Below are 18,248 nucleotides of genomic sequence, written 5' to 3'. Positions count from 1 at the left end.
GGTTCGAGTTCTCGAGATATGATAGAATTCTTTTAAAAGGACAAGGGAGGGGTAGACTCTGGTACTATGTGTGCTAGATGGACTACCAAAGGTACCGCAGGTGAAGGTACTCTGTGTACTCAGGAACTTGTGAAGTATGTGTATACTCAAAAATGGGACATGTAGCCCGAATGCGGCAAGGGTGATAACCGGGATACGAAGGTGTCGTCCTTATACTAGTAGAAAAGGTTACTATTATCGTATTACGACTGATCATCGTATGCGGTGGCTCCAACGAATGTCCTATTCTTCCAATTGGAATTGTGATGCAATACCGTAACCCAAGCCTAGGTGCTGGGTTTACCATTAAGGTATTCGGAGGATAATAAAATCCACTAAAGAATTGTTTTCATGAGAAGGTATGTGTCACCAAGGAAAACTATTTTTGAATAAAATGTAATGATCATATATGATGTTTTACGTGAGTTTATCATACAGTCATTTTCACAATGTACATTATTATGCTGGGCATTATAGCTCACTCTTGCTTTCTTTTAAATGACATAACACAAGAGATAACCAGTATGCCGGTGTGGAACTTAGTCGCTTGTAGTCATGGGGAGAATCCCTGGCAGCTTTGTCTCAGTTGTGCCATAGTATCAGATAGGTATAAGATATCAGTCGTAATTATTGTAACTTCATGTAGAGGTTATGAAAAATTGTTTGAGATCCTGTAAAGTACATTTGAGTTTTAATAACAGATGATACTTGTTGTACATCATTTCTAAGGCTATGACTTGTGAGTGTGTGAGATTGGGGGTCCGTGATATGAAATTATTGGATTATTGAGTTAATGCAGGTTACACATGATTGAAGGATTGCGTGACGATCCAGATTCCTGACCCCGGATTTGGGGGCGTTACAGAAATGGTATCAGAGCATTAAGTTATAGTACTTAGAGATGAGAGTGTTAGGATTTTGTCTAGATGTGAGATTTCGTAAGATCTCATATAGAGTTCATCATTGGACTACCGGATGTAGCCTCAATGTGTAGGTTAGGATAAGTGTATATTTGAGGTATTAAAGTATGACTAATAGGACCATTGGAGATTATCAGAATGATGAGGAGAAAAATTAGAATCATATATGATTTGGCAAGTATGTGGATGTAGAACTCGGAGCTGAGTCTCCAGGGCATTTGGAGTAAAGACAATATTACCAACACCATATGTTCATTGTGATAACACGAGTATGGTTACTCGTAGTTATTTATAGGTTTCCCATGAAGGGGTATTACATGTAAGAACCATAAAGTCTAACTATTAGTATACAGTTGAGGTTATTGACCCAAACTAGTTGAAGGTGTCATTTTACCATTGAGGATGGGAATGTCGTATTAATCACAAACTCACCAGAGATAGTGTCCAATATACCCTTAAGGATATTTTCTATTAAGGAAGATTTGAATGTTATATAAGAATGTTAACGTAAGATGACTACACTACATGATATTATTAGTGCGCTTAACATGTAAGGATATGATGGTTTAGATTAAAAATTAAGAGCATCGAGAATCGATGGCATGTCTATAATTAAATGGCATAAGATTCTAACGAGCGATGGTTCGATCTTAGAATTTTTTAAAAAGGGATAGACCAGTGAGTCTAGAGCGGAATTCTTCGGTAGATATGATGTCATAGGCTACGTATATATACTCGTAGACCTCTAATATATTTGGTAATGTATGTTCAATTACACACAAATGCCACTAAACTTATGGACTGCTTTAAGATCCCTAAGAGATCTCTTTGATATGCTCCTAGGGGAAACTGGCCAATTATAGTTAGTAACGGATGCGTGTAGCAGAAAACTATCGGCTTAACAGATGTTTTTGGAATATTTCTGAGTAAGGTCTTCGAGGTAAAACATCGGAATGACAGATATACGTACGAAAGTCAAGTTAGTAAGCTATTTTAAAATGATGTTGAAAGAGAAACTATTTGAAACATGGAATTACGAAGAAGAAGAGGTGAGATCATCCTCAGATGGATAATGACGAGAATTAGGATAATTAGTGAAATATTTTGGCACCTACTCACTGTCACGTTACTCTCTTCAAATTATTGATCATTCATATTGCCTTGATAAGTTATATCAAGCAATCCTTTTCATTCCCTACTTTGAACTTCTGATGTGACCATCTTGAATAGTCTTTCTCCGCATCAGGACTTGTTCAATTCTTTTAGTTAATCCATGAACTTTCATTCATAGATTATGATCTTCTTGTTCAACTCAGAGATATTTGTACTTTATTTCAATTATCCAAGAAATTTTTTTTATATATAAATTTTCCCTCAATTCATCGATGAATATTCATAATGAGTATCTTCATTTGATTCTTCTTTCATACTTACTCTTCTCAGTCGAGATTGTAAATATCTAACAAATTGTTATAAACATGGATGATCAAATATCCATATATTCCTCGGGAATCCTTTTCCTCTAATCGGGATGAAATTATATATTGAACTTTGAAATCATAGTAAGGGTAACAATTTGATATTGGTATTCCGATTCAATTCTATTTAAAGATCTGATAAAGTATGTGGACTAGGGCACCTATGAGTGTACCCTTTATTTAGAAAGAAATATTTGATAAGAGGCTATCGATTGTTCCGATGCCAAGACCACTCAATTCAGAGTTATAATTGTCTTTCTCGGCCCAAATTTAAAAACTCTTCATTTCAAAATCGTCATCCAGGTAGCCACAATTTCTTCAGTGGTTACGATGTTGAGATTTTTACAAACAAACTGAAATATGCCTAGTTGCATATGTTCTCATGAATGACTAGTTAATTGTCCTAACTAGTCAAAATTTTAATTAATACGATGAAAGCCTAGCTCATCGTCCTAGCTAATTGCTATGGGCCAAACCAATTGTGCTGGCCATTTTCTTAGCCGGTTGAGAATATTGTTTGATATGGACTAGTTATTATTTTGCTAAGTTCCACTTCCAGTAAAATTTTGATTATTCCATAGTGCATTATATATGCCATATTTAATTGTTGATGAAATTTTCAAAGAATGATTTAATTGAGAACTAACTAGGTCGCCTACTCAAACGAGAATTCATATTCAGTTTTATGAAATATTTTGTTCATGAAATATTTTATTCTTTTGTTTGTATAACGAATATCCAATTAAAATTACAAAGTGATTGAAGAAAAATATACTTTATTGTTTATTAATCATTGGATAAAATTCCTTCTTTCAAAATAGCACCTCTTTGAGACCTCGATGGTTAACCTTTGGTTGAGGATGTTATCCAATATTTCTTTTGTTATTCAAGAAGAAAAGTATTCTCTCAATGGGAAAATCTTACAAGTATCATTCGAATGATGTTATTATTCAGCAATCATTGCTTTCAATGGATATTCTCCATAATATCACAATTTAGACTTCCAAGGACATGGAATGATAATCCTTGTTATATTCTTCCTTCCAAGTTATAAATCTTCTGAGTATTGCGACTCTTTTATTCAGAACTCATTATTTGTTCAGATGTTAGATTTGGAAATCTTGCTAAGATTGTCTAAATTTCATCGATATCATGAAAATTATTTTTTCCAAGGCTAATTGTCTTCCCAACAAAGAGAGGTATAGTTGAGAACCGATTGTTGTAATATGAGACTGAAAGCTCAGTGCTATGATGGTGCAATCGGAGCATCGTGATGAGTAAGTTGTTTTAAAAAGAAGAATACCATGTTTAGTTATTATTATAAGTATCTTTAATATGGTTATAGAAGAATAAAAATAGGGATACGACGTGATTAGTAAGGTACACTTCTATGAAACATTATCGGGAGAGGTGCTAATAAATTCGGGAAAAAACAAGCATGTATGAATTTGAGGAATAAGATTTTCAAGAATTGAAGGTAAGGTTAGTAGCAATCCCATGCTAGAAATACTCGACGATAAAAATAGGATGTTGCGTGAAGTCTAATGATATGTCTACGCAGCTTAAGGACCGTGACATAAGGCTTTCTAATAATAATCTAGAATAATTGTGATAAGGTTCGGACTGAAAGGGACAAGAAGTTACCTTATGAGAAAATTTTGGATTTTTTTTTACACTGAACACGAGATAGAGGCCATAGTCAAATTGATCAAAGGTTATGATTGAGAAATCTATTATCATCAAGGAAAGGCCAATGTGGTGGCCGACACTTTAAGTAGGAAAAGATATATTGAGGACGACAAATCTCAGAATAACTGATGAGAAGGATCGCATGAAAAGAACGCTTTATTACTTAACAGGAAGACTTAAAGGTGCCTAAAAATGTAAACGGATATTAGTCATGACAGAATATGAAAAGGGATATCATTGAGTAGGTAAGTAAGTATTCGACATAGTTGAAAATGAAAATGGAAAGGCGAGGGTTAAAATTTTGGCGATTTCGACTTGTAGATGACCCAAATAGGAGTAAGAGTTAATTATAATAAATTTTGAAGGAGGATTATCAAGAACCAAGTTAGCCTTCATGCTATTTGAGGATTTTGAGTGATATATTAAATAAGACCGCTTACTTTATTATGCAAATGATAGATATCCACTCTACAAAATTGTTATGAACACGGAAGAGATAATTGGGACAGAGAGACCCTGTGACGACTGCGCCACGCAAGGACCCAAGATTTAATTAACGGGACTATTTCCCAAGATAGTTTGCGAAAAAGGACGGACAGAGGAATGACTTAGAATTCTCAAATCGACAAGTGAATGAGAGGACTATCCTGACCATTGAAGATACGTCTAGTGGCTTACTTTTTATTTTGGAATGGTTTGGGGAATCGCCTATTGTTGACAGATAATTCGTGTAGATGTACTTACCACGCAAGCATACGAAAAATAGTCGTCGATATCCCTTACGATAGACAACGTGAAAGAATGAAGGATGTCGTTGTCAGAGCTGATAGAAGGCAAAGAAGATCGTACATGCCCTATAAAGGCCACTGGTAGCCGGTACCAATAAACATGAATACGTCTAAAGCGCTAGCGAGAATGACAAGTACGACCCAGAAGGTATCGTAGTACTATAAATATTATATGGGGAATGATTAAAGAAGTCTGACCAATAATGGAAGCTGAGCGTTCCACGACTCTAAAAGCGTATCAATCAATTGCGTATGAAATGGTGCTTCCTTCAAGATGGCAACAGGACCCGACGTGCCTTACGTTACTACGGGAAGACATGTTAAATCTGACGCTAAGCATGTAACATGAGACGAGCATGTAGAAATGCGACGAGAATTTCTTATATGAAATAATCGACAGAGGTGATGCGCCAAAATGGGAAAACGTTAAGGAACGAAACTCTAGTACTAGTAGGAGCGATGGAGGGGGAAACAAATAAGTTGAAGCATGATCCTGAATAAGATGTGCTAATCGTCCATATTATAGATTTTTAAGGGAAATGAAGCGACCAGTTGACGTTAATAGAATTATCGACAATAACGAGTTATCATGCGTGCATTGGAATGGCTACAAAGCTTTGTACGGAAGAAAGAATCGTTATCCCTTAGGTTGGGAAGAAATTGGTAAGCGGGGGATACTGGACCATAGTTGAGTCAACAGACCAAAGGAATTCCTAGAAGTGGCAGCCCAGGATGAATAATAGAGATATACGAACTAGAACTATAAAGACAGAAAGTACGAAGTAGCGAACCAAGTATTGTTGAGAATACCTCCCGAGGAGGGAGTGATGAGATTCGAAAGGGAAAGAAATGTTGAACCCAAGATTTATTGGACCAGTTGAAGAATTAAAGGACTAAGAAAGTTGACTTATAAATTAGCACCATCATCGAACGGTCACCAAGTTTATAACGAGTACCACGAATCGAGGTTAGGAAACTTAACCATCAAAACCAAACATATGATTGAAAATGAGCTAATAAACTCGTAGCCAGACTTAGCGTATGTCGAGTAACGTGTAGAGGTCATAAGACTTCAAGGACGAGTACCCGAAAATATATTGGATGGATGAGTGGAAATTTTATGAAGAGATCAAATACTGCAAGTTCAATGTGAGAACTCGAGGTTGTCATGCGAGAAGCATATCCCTACCTGTTTCTGAAATGATTCTGGGATAGAATCCTTTTAAGGGGGGAAGACTGTAAGAACCCAAATTTTTGACATCGGTAAAAGACCTTTATGAATAGTAGTATAATAACTTGAATTTTTGAGACCTTGTAAAACGTTTAATGAATAGTGACCCTGACGGACGGGGAAAAACTTTTTAGACCACACTATGTTGTGCATCGGAATTGATAACATGATTATACGTACCAAATGAGTGTATGTAAATGCTATTAGTTTTCGAAGAAAACGAACTTTGAAAAATGACCATATTTACGAATCATCGTGGATTACAGGAATCATAATATAATTACGAATTTAAAACCCTACGGATTTATATCCAAGTATGATAATTCAAAACATAAGGAATAAATACGAAAGGAATTACGTCGCGAACCATTTACGAGAAAAAATTTCAAAAACGTTTAAGCGACCGAGCGAACGTACAAATGATTAAATAAACGTAACACACTAACTAACCATGGTAAGAAAGTAACCATGGTTACTTTATCAAATAGTGAGCTAGAGATAGGATGATCAACCAAGGCTAAGCAAATAGTGAGTTAAAGGGCCAAGTTAAGTAGATTAGCTTACAAACTACAAGGCTAGCTAGTTTTATTGTCCATGGATTTGGCAACAAGAATAAAATCCTAGGATATAAACTAGAAGATATCAATAAATATAAGATATCACAAGCTATCACAACCTCATTTCCGAGAAGCAACCAAGAAGCAAGCATAAAAACTCTACTTCTCTCCCTAAAACCTCCCATTCGGCCCTTCTTCTTAAAACCAAGAAATCAAAATCAAATCTTCAAGCTTCGGCCATGGATAAATCCTCCCATTAATTATCAAGCTTCCTAACAACCAAACTAAGGTAATATAAATCTTTGAGCTCTTTTTATCAAGGTTTGATGGGTGAAATAAAATCAAGAAATTTGTTAATCAATAGTATGAATAGTAACTCTTCTTTGGTTTCTTAATTTCAATGATGGTTTTAGGTTCCAAAAACTATACTAAGAACTCCCAAGACTTCACCATCATCAAGAACACATCTAAAGCTTTTAATAAAGGTAAAAATATTTGACCCAACTTTGTTTAAGATTCAATTTCAAGATCCTTTTAGTATGTAGTGGTAAACCTAGTTTTAGTGGTGATATTGTTGAGATCTTGATGTTTAGTTAAGTAGATTTAAGGTTGATTGTTATTGCCTCAATAACATGATATTCTGGAGAGGAGTTAGTGTGTTGATGATGATATGTTGATTGGTGGTGGTAGTATAAAGATCTAAGGCGTAAACAAAACTCCGATCGTAAACGTAATCTCATTAAAACGAATAAAACGTAACTTTAAGTTTATGCAGAAAGTACCGAGGATGTAAAATGTAGTTTCTTGAAAAATAACCCTTTTTTATGATATACATGTTACAAGGATCGTTTAGGCACTTGAATCGCTTGATTCCGATTTACAGATCAAAAGTTATGGTCATTTTACTAAAACTGATTTACGCGACAAAAACTGCTACGAATTACGAATTTTGAAAATATAAAGGATTGACTTAAAAATATTCATAAATCATGAAAATTTTATAGAGAGTAGTAAATTGAGTTTCCTAACTTCCATAAAGATTTAAAGTGAAAATAATGATTTTTTAATTTTATAAAAATATCGGAGCCGAGACCGCGTGATTAGAATCCGTAGAATCCATAAGCGGAGCCGACGACGAAAATGAAAATGGACTTAAGATACTTTGAAAAAGGAAGATACCATAATGTGAATAAGGACTTAAAGAAATAATAAGGATAATATAAGTTGAGAGGGTACATAATGATTAGCACATGAGTGCGGGTAGCCGTAAATTAGAATGGGACCTAACAAAACGACTTGTGTTATGGTTATAGATTTCCGAGCGGAACCTAGAGCATCCTCCACCTCAAGATACCCAGGAAAGTTTTCAAACCCTACCTTTTAAGAACTGTTGTGTTGTGAATATTTTACAAAACTGTGATATATGCATGAGATTGCTTTAAACTGTTTTACGAAGTTTGAGATGTATTACATTACTCAATTATTGATAATTTCTAGTATAAGTTCATACCGAATTCGAAATGTTATATTTAGACCGAGAGTCGGTCGGTGTAACCTTATAAAAACCCGGAGGTATCCCGAAGGAGTTTATAATTGAGAACGTTAAAGCTAGCAAGTAGCGTGGCGTGTATATATTAGACCGAGGATCGGTCAGTAAAAATTGATGAAAACACGGAAGTATTCCAGAGGTGTTTTAATTAGAATATTAATGCTATAATAGAGCGTGATGTATAAGTCGTAAGACCGAGAGTCGATCAGTTTTGTGTTATAAAATATAAACCCGGAAATCATCCCGGTGATATTTTAGGACGATTAAAGGTACATAGTAGTGCGTTTTAAAAGGACCCAACATCCACTTACCAATATTAAACACCTCGAGCTTTTATTAAAACGATTTCCAAAGATCGTATTCCATCAACTATACTTTATCATTTAGACAAGAAATATTTACTTACTATTCATTTATTAGGGAAAAGTATTCTCCAGTAAATATTTACTTCAATCTCGATTAAATATTAAAGTTATTAATGTATTAAACATAAATTAGTTGAGGAATATTATTTTATTCTTTTAAAAGTAAACTCCTTCGAGGTTTAATTATTTATCGATTATCATTTAATTATTTATTATTTATAAAAGGGTTTATTTATGATTTAAATTACTTTCTGATTTTCGAAAATTCTTCGAATAATTTCAGATCGTCGGAGAATATTATCCCGACTTATTTAATATTTTGTATATAGTTTAAGGAGAAACTTTTCCCCCTTATTTAACTATCTGTTGACAACCGTCAACTCACATCCTTAGTACTTCCTCCGAAAATTTCAAAAGTACGTATATATATATATATATATATATACATTTATATCTTAGTAAGATAAATGGTTTCTATCAACAAGCAAAATGCTTGGGGAACTTCGATGTGGTTCGAGTTCTCGAGATATGATAGAATTCTTTTAAAAGGACAAGGGAGGGGTAGACTTTGGTACTATGTGTGCAAGATGGACTACCAAAGGTACCGCAGGCGAAGGTACTATATGTACTCAGGAACTTGTGAAGTATGTGTATACCCAAAAATGGGACACGTAGCCTGAATGCGGCAAGGGTGATAACCGGGATACGAAGGTGTCGTCCTTCTACTAGTAGAAAAGGTTACTATCATTATATTACGACTGATCATCGTATGCGGTGTCTCCAACGAATGTCCTATTCTTCCAATTGGAATTGTGATGCAATACCGTAACCCAAGCCTAGGTGTTGGGTTTACCATTAAGGTTAGCAGGATAATAAAATCCACTAAAAAATTATTTTCATGAGAAGGTGTGTGTCACCAAGGAAAACTATTTTTGAATAAAACGTAATTATCATATATGATATTTTACGTGAGTTTATCATACAGTCATTTTCACACTGTATATTATTATGCTGGGCATTATAGCTCACTCTTGCTTTCTTTTAAATGACATAACACAACAGATAACCAGTATGTCGGTGTGGGACTTAGTCGCTTACAGTCATGGGGAGAATCCATGGCAGCTTTGTCTCAGGTGTGCCAGAGTATCAAATAGGTATAAGATATCAGTCGTAATTATTGTAACTTCATGTAGAGGTTATGGATAATTGTTTGAGATCCTGTAAAGTACATTTGAGTTTTAATAACAGATGATACTTGTTATACGTTGTTTCTAAGGCTATGACTTGTGAGTGTGTGAGACTGGGGGTCTGTGATATGGAATTATTGGATTATTGAGTTAATGCAGGTTACACATGATTGAAGGATTGCGTGACGACCGAGATTCCTGACCCCGGATTTGGGGGCGTTACATCCACTAGTAGTCAACATGACCCATATGCTCCTACAGAATATACACAAATTTGTTTGCAGAAATGTGCTACAATACTTATTTTTTACATAAGCTACTCACCCGGTGGATGTCTAATTGTCATCCGTCGGGACTATATTAAATTATCTGTCAGGACTATATTTGATCATCCGTCGAGTGCTACAAAATACACTAAGTTAAATCTACTAAGGTATTTTGTTTAATTCATCATCAAGTTCAAAACATATTCCTAACATAGAGAATTGGAGATATCAACAAGTCAAAACCGTATGTAGAGAAATGGAGATATCGATTAGTCAAAACTGCATGTAGAGAAGTGGAGATATCGACAAGCCAAAACTACACATAGAGAAGTGGAGATATCGATAAGTCATTTACACATGTAGATAAGTGGCGATATCGACAAGTTATTCTACATCTCTATATGAACATCTCTATATAATATAAAGATCTCGATAACATATTCAAGAATTATAGAAAACATCAACCCTAAAGATTCAAGAATATCTGTTAACAAACCGTTCTATCATCAGAATGGAAAGTCTACAAATGCAGCATGAGGAGTGCAAGATCAAGGGTTAAGATGAACTGGAAAGAGGAGGGTCGCATACATAGAAGATTATATGCAGATTTGTTGTACTTAAAATGGATATATACAAAAGGACTTTAGAAAATGTGTTAGCCTATTTTAATGCAAGTTCTATAAATTGTGCATGTTGATCTATAAAATATGTCACAGGTCCTTAGTTCAGGAGTAACAAAAATAGATTTAAATTATCTTGTATTCTCTCAAGAAGTAGTTGTGTTCTAACATATTCAAGAACACATATATGTAGCACAACTGATTTGATTTTTAATAAAAAGATCAAGTGAGTTTGATAATTATTTTTCTATATTTTCTACAGTTGATTAATTATCACTAAAAATTTCATAAAGCTTGTTGAGTTCCAAACCAAAAACACTAAGCTTTATTTTCTTAAAAGCAATTTACAAATTCCAAAAAAATAAATCAAGAAACACACATTCACCCCCCTGTGTGCATTTCATACCTAACAATTTTTATACCATAAAAGTACCAAAATCATATGGAAATGATGTAGATTGTTGAAAAATTTCCAATTTATATAAAGTTGGTTTGGGTTTTTAAAATTGGTTGAGCTCGACTAGGCTTTTCAAATGAGAGGAGATCTAAACTGACCCAATTCGAGGCCTTTTTAATGGATATGGATTGAACTGAAAAATATTTGATCCCCAATCTAATCCAATAAGGGATCTGAATGGTAAATGGTTTGGATATGAATTTCGGCCGATATGATCCGGTTATCCACGATCAAATTCATTTTATTATATACTCCCTCAGTCCCTTTGAATAGTTTACATTTCTGAGAAAGTGTTCGGCACGCATTTTAAGGTGCATAAAAAGTATAGTTATGTAACTTATTTTTATAATTTTCTTTTTCTGAATTAAAGTTGAATGTTTTAATTTTTATTTAGAAAAAAAAATTGTAAAAAAAAATTACAGAATATACTTTATATGCACCTTAAAATGCGTCTCGAACACTCTCTAAAAAATGTAAACAATTGAAAGAGCGGAGGGAGTATATAATAAAAATATGTAATATAATATAATAAATTTATAATAAACAATTTATTATTTAATGTTTCATGTTCTAACTAGTTTACAGGTCTAACCCTAAACCTAATAGTCATAATATAATCTTATATGTTTTTCTTTCAAGTTCCATCTACAAGGATGACTGGAAACTCCAATATAAACTCAAACATTAATTCTCATTGGTGAATCATGGTAAATTTATTCAATAAGATGTCCAATTTTGATTTGATATATATGTTTGTTCTCTTTTTCTGGCTAGTGAAACTCATTATATTGTGATGGCTAACGATTCAACTGATAAAAGTGATGAAAATCCGATTATAGTGGATGTGGACGCTGATAAAATGCAGATGCATCGGTGGATACCAAAAAGGGGGAAGAAAACATCAAAGGTATGACTTGATTTCAGAGTATAAAAATGTTAAAAGGAATGTTAAAGCTTTATGTAATAACTGTTAAAGATCATTTGCCCGAGATAGTAATTCAAGTTCTATTCATTTGGCTCAACATAATAAGACGTGCAACGCAACCATTATTAATGACCTTGGACAAAAATCAACAGTGACTATGAAAAAATCAGATAGTTTTGCTCAGATTGAAGCATTTAATTTGATATAGAAAGGAGTTAACGGATCTAGAAAAAATGGTTATCAAGCATATTTATCCATTTAATATAGTTGATTGTGAGTTCTTTGAGCATTTTTATAAAGGAGTAAGGCCATCACTTGGGCTTGTGACTCAAAATACAGTGAGATTTGATATAATTAAATTGCATGGAGTGATGAAAAAAAGGTGTATGAAAAGATTGATAATATATATTGTAGAGTCACACTTGCAACTGATATTTGACTTTCGAGACACAAAGTTTTGCATATGCATGTCTAACTGCACATTACATTGATAATGAGTGGGATGTACAAAAAATAATCTAAAATTACAAATGATTGTCTGGCCACATGATGGAGAGTATTTATTTAGATTGATCTCGCATTTAATGATGGAGTGAAATTTAGATAAAAGAAATTATTTTCTATGGTTGTTGATAATGCATCTTCAAATGATAGTAAGGTTAGGAATTTAAAATATTGGCTTACTGATCGAGTTTCGTGTGTCACTGACTTTTTTTCATGTGAGTTGTGGTACACATATTCTAAACCTGGTTGTTCAAGATGATTTGTTGTTAAGTAAACTACTTTTAGATAATATACGTGGAAGTGTGAAGTATTTAAATAAGTCTCCCTATATAAAGAAAAAGTTTAATCTAGTCGTGAGTCAATTGAAAGTACAAAGAAATAAACAGGTTCAAATGAATGTGCAACATATGTAGGATTCTATATATGATATGCTTGATATTGCTTTGAATTATGAAGAAGCATTTAATCATCCAGAGGGCATGGATAAGAACGATAGGCTTAATTCCTTAAAAGAAGAGTGTAAAGTGACTCGTTTGGTGCATGATTGTTTAAAAATATTTAAGAACACTATTATTCATTTTAGTGAAACCAAGTACCCTATTGTAGTTGTGTTTTTCCCAGATATTTGTGACATCAAAATGCAACTGATGGAGTTGGAAAACAGCCCGGAAGAGTCTTTCTTTTGATGGCAGGACCAATGAATGTAATAATTTTATAGTATTTGGATGAATGTAGTTTGTGTATAGCTATTCTCGTCATTTTTGATCCTAAATACAAAATGGATATTATCAAATATTATTAAAACATGTATGGTAAGGATCTCTCGTACTCACATATTAGAAAAGATTCAAATAACTTTTTTTATCTTTACATTGATTATGGAGGGAGAGTTACTTTCACGAAAATCATAATTGGTGATATAATGATTGATTATCTTATGTACGGAAATCACACAACACACTCTACGACTATAAAAAGTAACAAATTAAGTTACTTCAAAAAGTGGGAAGAAAGAGAACGACTGACTGGTTCTCGACACGTTCCCAAATAGGAATTTAATCAATACTTAGAAAAGGAAAGTCATCCAATGGCTGAAAATTTTAATATATTGACATGATGGCTAGTCAATGGTTCAAATTTTTTGATGATAAGCAAGATTTCAAAATATGTTTTAGCTGTTACGTAACCAACTCATTTAAAACCTTAAGATGGTAGAGGAAGGCTCGAACAAGATCTTATACTCTTTAACACTCCCCCTCAATCGTACGATACTTTTCGTACCGATTGACCCGACAACATACATAACTAATACCAATGCCCATGCCAATACCAATGAAAAATATCAAATTAAATAAATGAGGGTGGAAGGACTCGAACCCAAGTCCCTCCCTAAACCGAGCTCTGATACCATGTTAAGTAACCAGTCACACTAAAACCTTAAGGTGGTAGAGGGAGGCCCCAACAAGATCTTATACTCTTAACACTTCCCCTCAATCGTACGATATGTTTCGCTATGATTGACAGTAACAAATATAACCAATACGATACCAACAACAAATATTTAAATTAAATAAATGAAGGTGGGAGGACTCAAACCCACGTCCCTCCCTAAACCGACCTCTGATACCATGTTAAGTAACCAGTCACACTAAAACCTAACATATATATAATAATATTATATTATTAGTTAGTTTTATTATTATAATAATTTTCTTGTTAGGATATTTTCCTTTACTATATTTGATTGTTGGCTATATAAGCCCCTCTTCCATTATAATTGAGAACAACTCATATTATAATAAAACCCTAATTTTATCTCTTCCCTCTATAATTTATCATGATATCAAGAGTTATGGTTCGAGTTATATCGGGGTGGCTGTTGAGAAACTCACTAACAAGTATAGCAACATAGAGGCAAGTGTATAAAGAATTTAACAAGTTTAGGCCAAGACCACAGTTAACAAAACAAAACATGCAGGTAAACAAAATCAGTAACTGAAATAACGTAGAGAGAAAGAAAGATGTACCCGAAACCATAGCTTTCAACAGTGACTGAAATAAAGGTTAACAGATACAAAACGCCAAGAAAATGATTACAGTTGAGTCACCAGGCCTTGCTTGAAGTCCTGGCTGCTCTTGAAGAGATTATTGCCCCCTACCTGCTGCGTTTGGGATGTGCGCAATATCTCCACCAGGATAAAACAGCTCGGAGTTTATGTTAACAGCAGCAACAAAACCTCCACTTCGACCAGCACCTCAGTCGCCGGGAAAATATCAGCACTTCAGTTCTTGTGGGAGAGAAATGCAGAGAGGTTGAAGAGAAGAGATGAGAATGTAGTGTGTTGTATTATTTATTCATTCAGTTTAGCCTCTATTTATAGGAGAGGGAAAATGAAACTGTCAACACACTTAATGTCTGAATTAAACTGCTTCATTAATAAAAAATAAAAACTGATCAGATTTTGAATTCATTAATGAAAAAATCAAAACTGATCAGCTTTTGAATTTAAATTATTTGTAACAGCTTTTCACATTAACACCCACATTATTATCAGAACTTAAGTTAAGTTCTGATTTAACTCATCAGTACTTAAGTTCTGATTCGACTCATCAGTACTTAAGTTCTGATTCTGATATCAGAACTTGTTAAGTTCTGATTTTATTCATCCGTTCTTAAGTTCTGATTCTAATATCAGAACTTGTTACAGATCAGATTATTTGCAGGTTCAATATATTTAGACTACTTAGCCTATTTCAGAACCCAGCCCAATAATCCAATCACCGATAAATAAATTTGAATTAAAATAATTCTCAAATAAATAAAATCCTCGCCCAGGTCGCCTCGCTTACGCGAGACGCCGAGACATTCGCCCAAATCGCCCTTCGACCCGACCCGGTCCGGTGCGGTGCGTGGCGGGGCGGGCGCGCGCGTGTGTGTGTGCGCGTGAAGCACACAACAACACAATGGACCATCACACACCTTAGTAGTTGTATACTACTCATGTGGGTAATACCATATAAAGCACACAACCCCCTTTATTTATTTCAATATGGGACAAACATTCTCAAATTTTCCAAGCTTTTCCAAGCTACTTTCAACTCTCATTTCATATGGATTTCATTAAGAAAATTCTTAAAACCATACATGAAAATTTAAGTTCAAATATCATTGAACAATTTCCAATCATTAGATTTTAGGATTAACATCAAGAACATAATTAAATTAAGCTCTAAAATCCTAATTTTCTAACAACCCCCCACAAATCCATACAGAAATGTGATCAATTTCCCATCATGACTTGTTTTTCAGAGTCGGTACCCTTCCGGGTTTGAACCCTCCTAATTCCTCTACTTCAATGGCTATCGGACTCAGATAGAATGTTTCACCTTGAATCTTAATCCGTTTAGTATAACCATATTCCATAGACGATGACAAGTCAAAGGTTATGGTGCCAATCTACGGCTTTGAGACATTAATGGTCATGTCTCGATCCTGTTCGTCGAATGCTTCAAGGATTAACCCTATCCTCTAATTGCGACCACACAATTACATTCGCTTAGCTGGGCATCTCCAGAGATATACTGCCTCTATCTCGTCAAATGACTTGATCCCATTCAGAGTTTTAACACTCTTGCTTTTCTGGCAGTGTCAGTACCTTCTAGGTTTACAGGGGATAGACTCAGATACTATAGTATCATCTATGTAGCAAAGGTACTACCAACTCATCCTTACAGCTTGTTATTACCCATTGAATACACTTCGAGGGATCTCCTCTCATGTGTATTGGGTTCCCACTGTTGATGAATTATGATGGGTTGACAATCCCATCCCCAACCTTGACTTAAGGACCACTGCAGGTTCCAGTCCTTTAGTAAGAGGATCAGCTATATTATTCTGAGTTCCTATGAACTCTATAGCTATGATCCTATCAGTCACTAAACCCCTTATAGACTTGAGTCTAACTTGGATGTGTCTCTTAGTCTTAGCATTATGCTTTTTACTTCTAATCTTGTCGATAGTTGTTCGACTATCACAGTGAATAGCAATAGCAGGGAGCGGTCTGTTTACTACAGGTATTGCAGACATAAGTCCGTGTAACCATTCAGCCTCCGTCCCTGTGGCATCAAGTGCACACAACTCAGCCTCAAAAGTAGACCGAGTAACAATAGTCTGTCTGCTTGACTTCCAGGATATTGCTCCACCAGCCAAGGTGAACACGTATCCAGTCACTCCATTGGAACCAGACTTCTTAGCTATCCAACTTGCATCACTGTACCCTTCAAGCACACCAGGAAATCTCCTGTAGTGTAAACTAAGGTACATTGTGCCTTTTAGATATCTAAGTACTCTATCAAGAGCATCCCAATGAGTTCTGTTTGGACAGCTTGTATATCTCGCCAATTTAGACACAGAATATGAAATATCTGGTCTAGTACAGTTAGCAAGATACTGCAAGCTCCCAATAATCTGAGAATACCTTAACTGAGACACAGGCACTCCTGAAGTATTCTTGACAAGGGCAACTTTCGAATCATAAGGTGTACTAGCGATTCTACACTGTGAATAACCATATTTCTCAAGTATAGATTTCTCTATATAATGAGATTGAGTCAAGGTTATTCCTTCAGTGGACTGAATCAATTTGATTCCAAGAATCACACTTGCCTCACCCATATCCTTCATTTCAAAATGCCTTTTCAAGAATTCTTTAGTCTCATTAATAATCTCAATATTGGTTCCAAACAATAAAATATCATCCACATATAGGCACAAGATAACACACTCATTACCTTTAACTTTAGTGTAGACACACTTATCACTTTCATTAATCTTATAACTGAAAGGCAATATAGTTTCATCAAACTTTTTATGCCAATCTCTGGGAGCTTGTTTCAAGCCATAGATGGACTTGATCAACTTACATACTTTCCTTTCATTGCCTGATGCAACAAATCCATCAGGCTGATCCATATAAATCTCTTCCTCAAGTTCACCATGAAGAAAAGCCGTCTTTACATCCATCTGATGAATGATAAGACCATGGACTGAAGCCAATGCTATAAGCATTCATATTGTTACCATTCTTACAACCGGAGAGTATGTATCAAAATAATCAATTCCTTCCTTTTGCTTAAAACCCTTAGCTACCAGTCTAGCTTTGTACTTATCTATTGAGCCGTCAGGGTTCAACTTCCTTTTAAAGACCCATTTGCACCCAATAGTAGAACACCCAGGAGGGAGATCAACCAACTCCCATGTTCCATTGGAAACAATAGAGTCAATTTCACTCTTGACAGCGCCCTTCCAGTGCCTTGACTCAGAAGAATCCATAGCTTGCCGGAAAGTTAAAGGTTTGTCCTCGATATTGTAAGTGATGAAATCACCTCCAAAATCCTTGACTATTTTTGCACGCTTACTTCTCCTTGGTTCCTCTAATTCCTTAGGAATAGAGCTACTACTAGGTTCCGCCCCCACATTTGTCATCTTTTCCACATGATCAGGAATAGAACTTGATGTGTGAGTAGGATCTTCCTCAGAAGTCGTTTCAGGTATTCCAGTCTTCATAGGGTAGACATCCTCAAAGAATGTCGCATCTCGAAATTCAACTATCGTGTTTGCCACTATACCATCTATGTCAGATTTTAACACTAAAAATCTCATAGCTGTAGTGG

Source organism: Apium graveolens, chromosome 10 (genome assembly GCF_009905375.1).
Source record: "Apium graveolens cultivar Ventura chromosome 10, ASM990537v1, whole genome shotgun sequence".
Lineage (NCBI taxonomy): Eukaryota > Viridiplantae > Streptophyta > Magnoliopsida > Apiales > Apiaceae > Apium > Apium graveolens.
The sequence above is the reverse complement of the archived record's forward strand: the minus strand, read 5'-3'. Positions refer to the sequence as shown.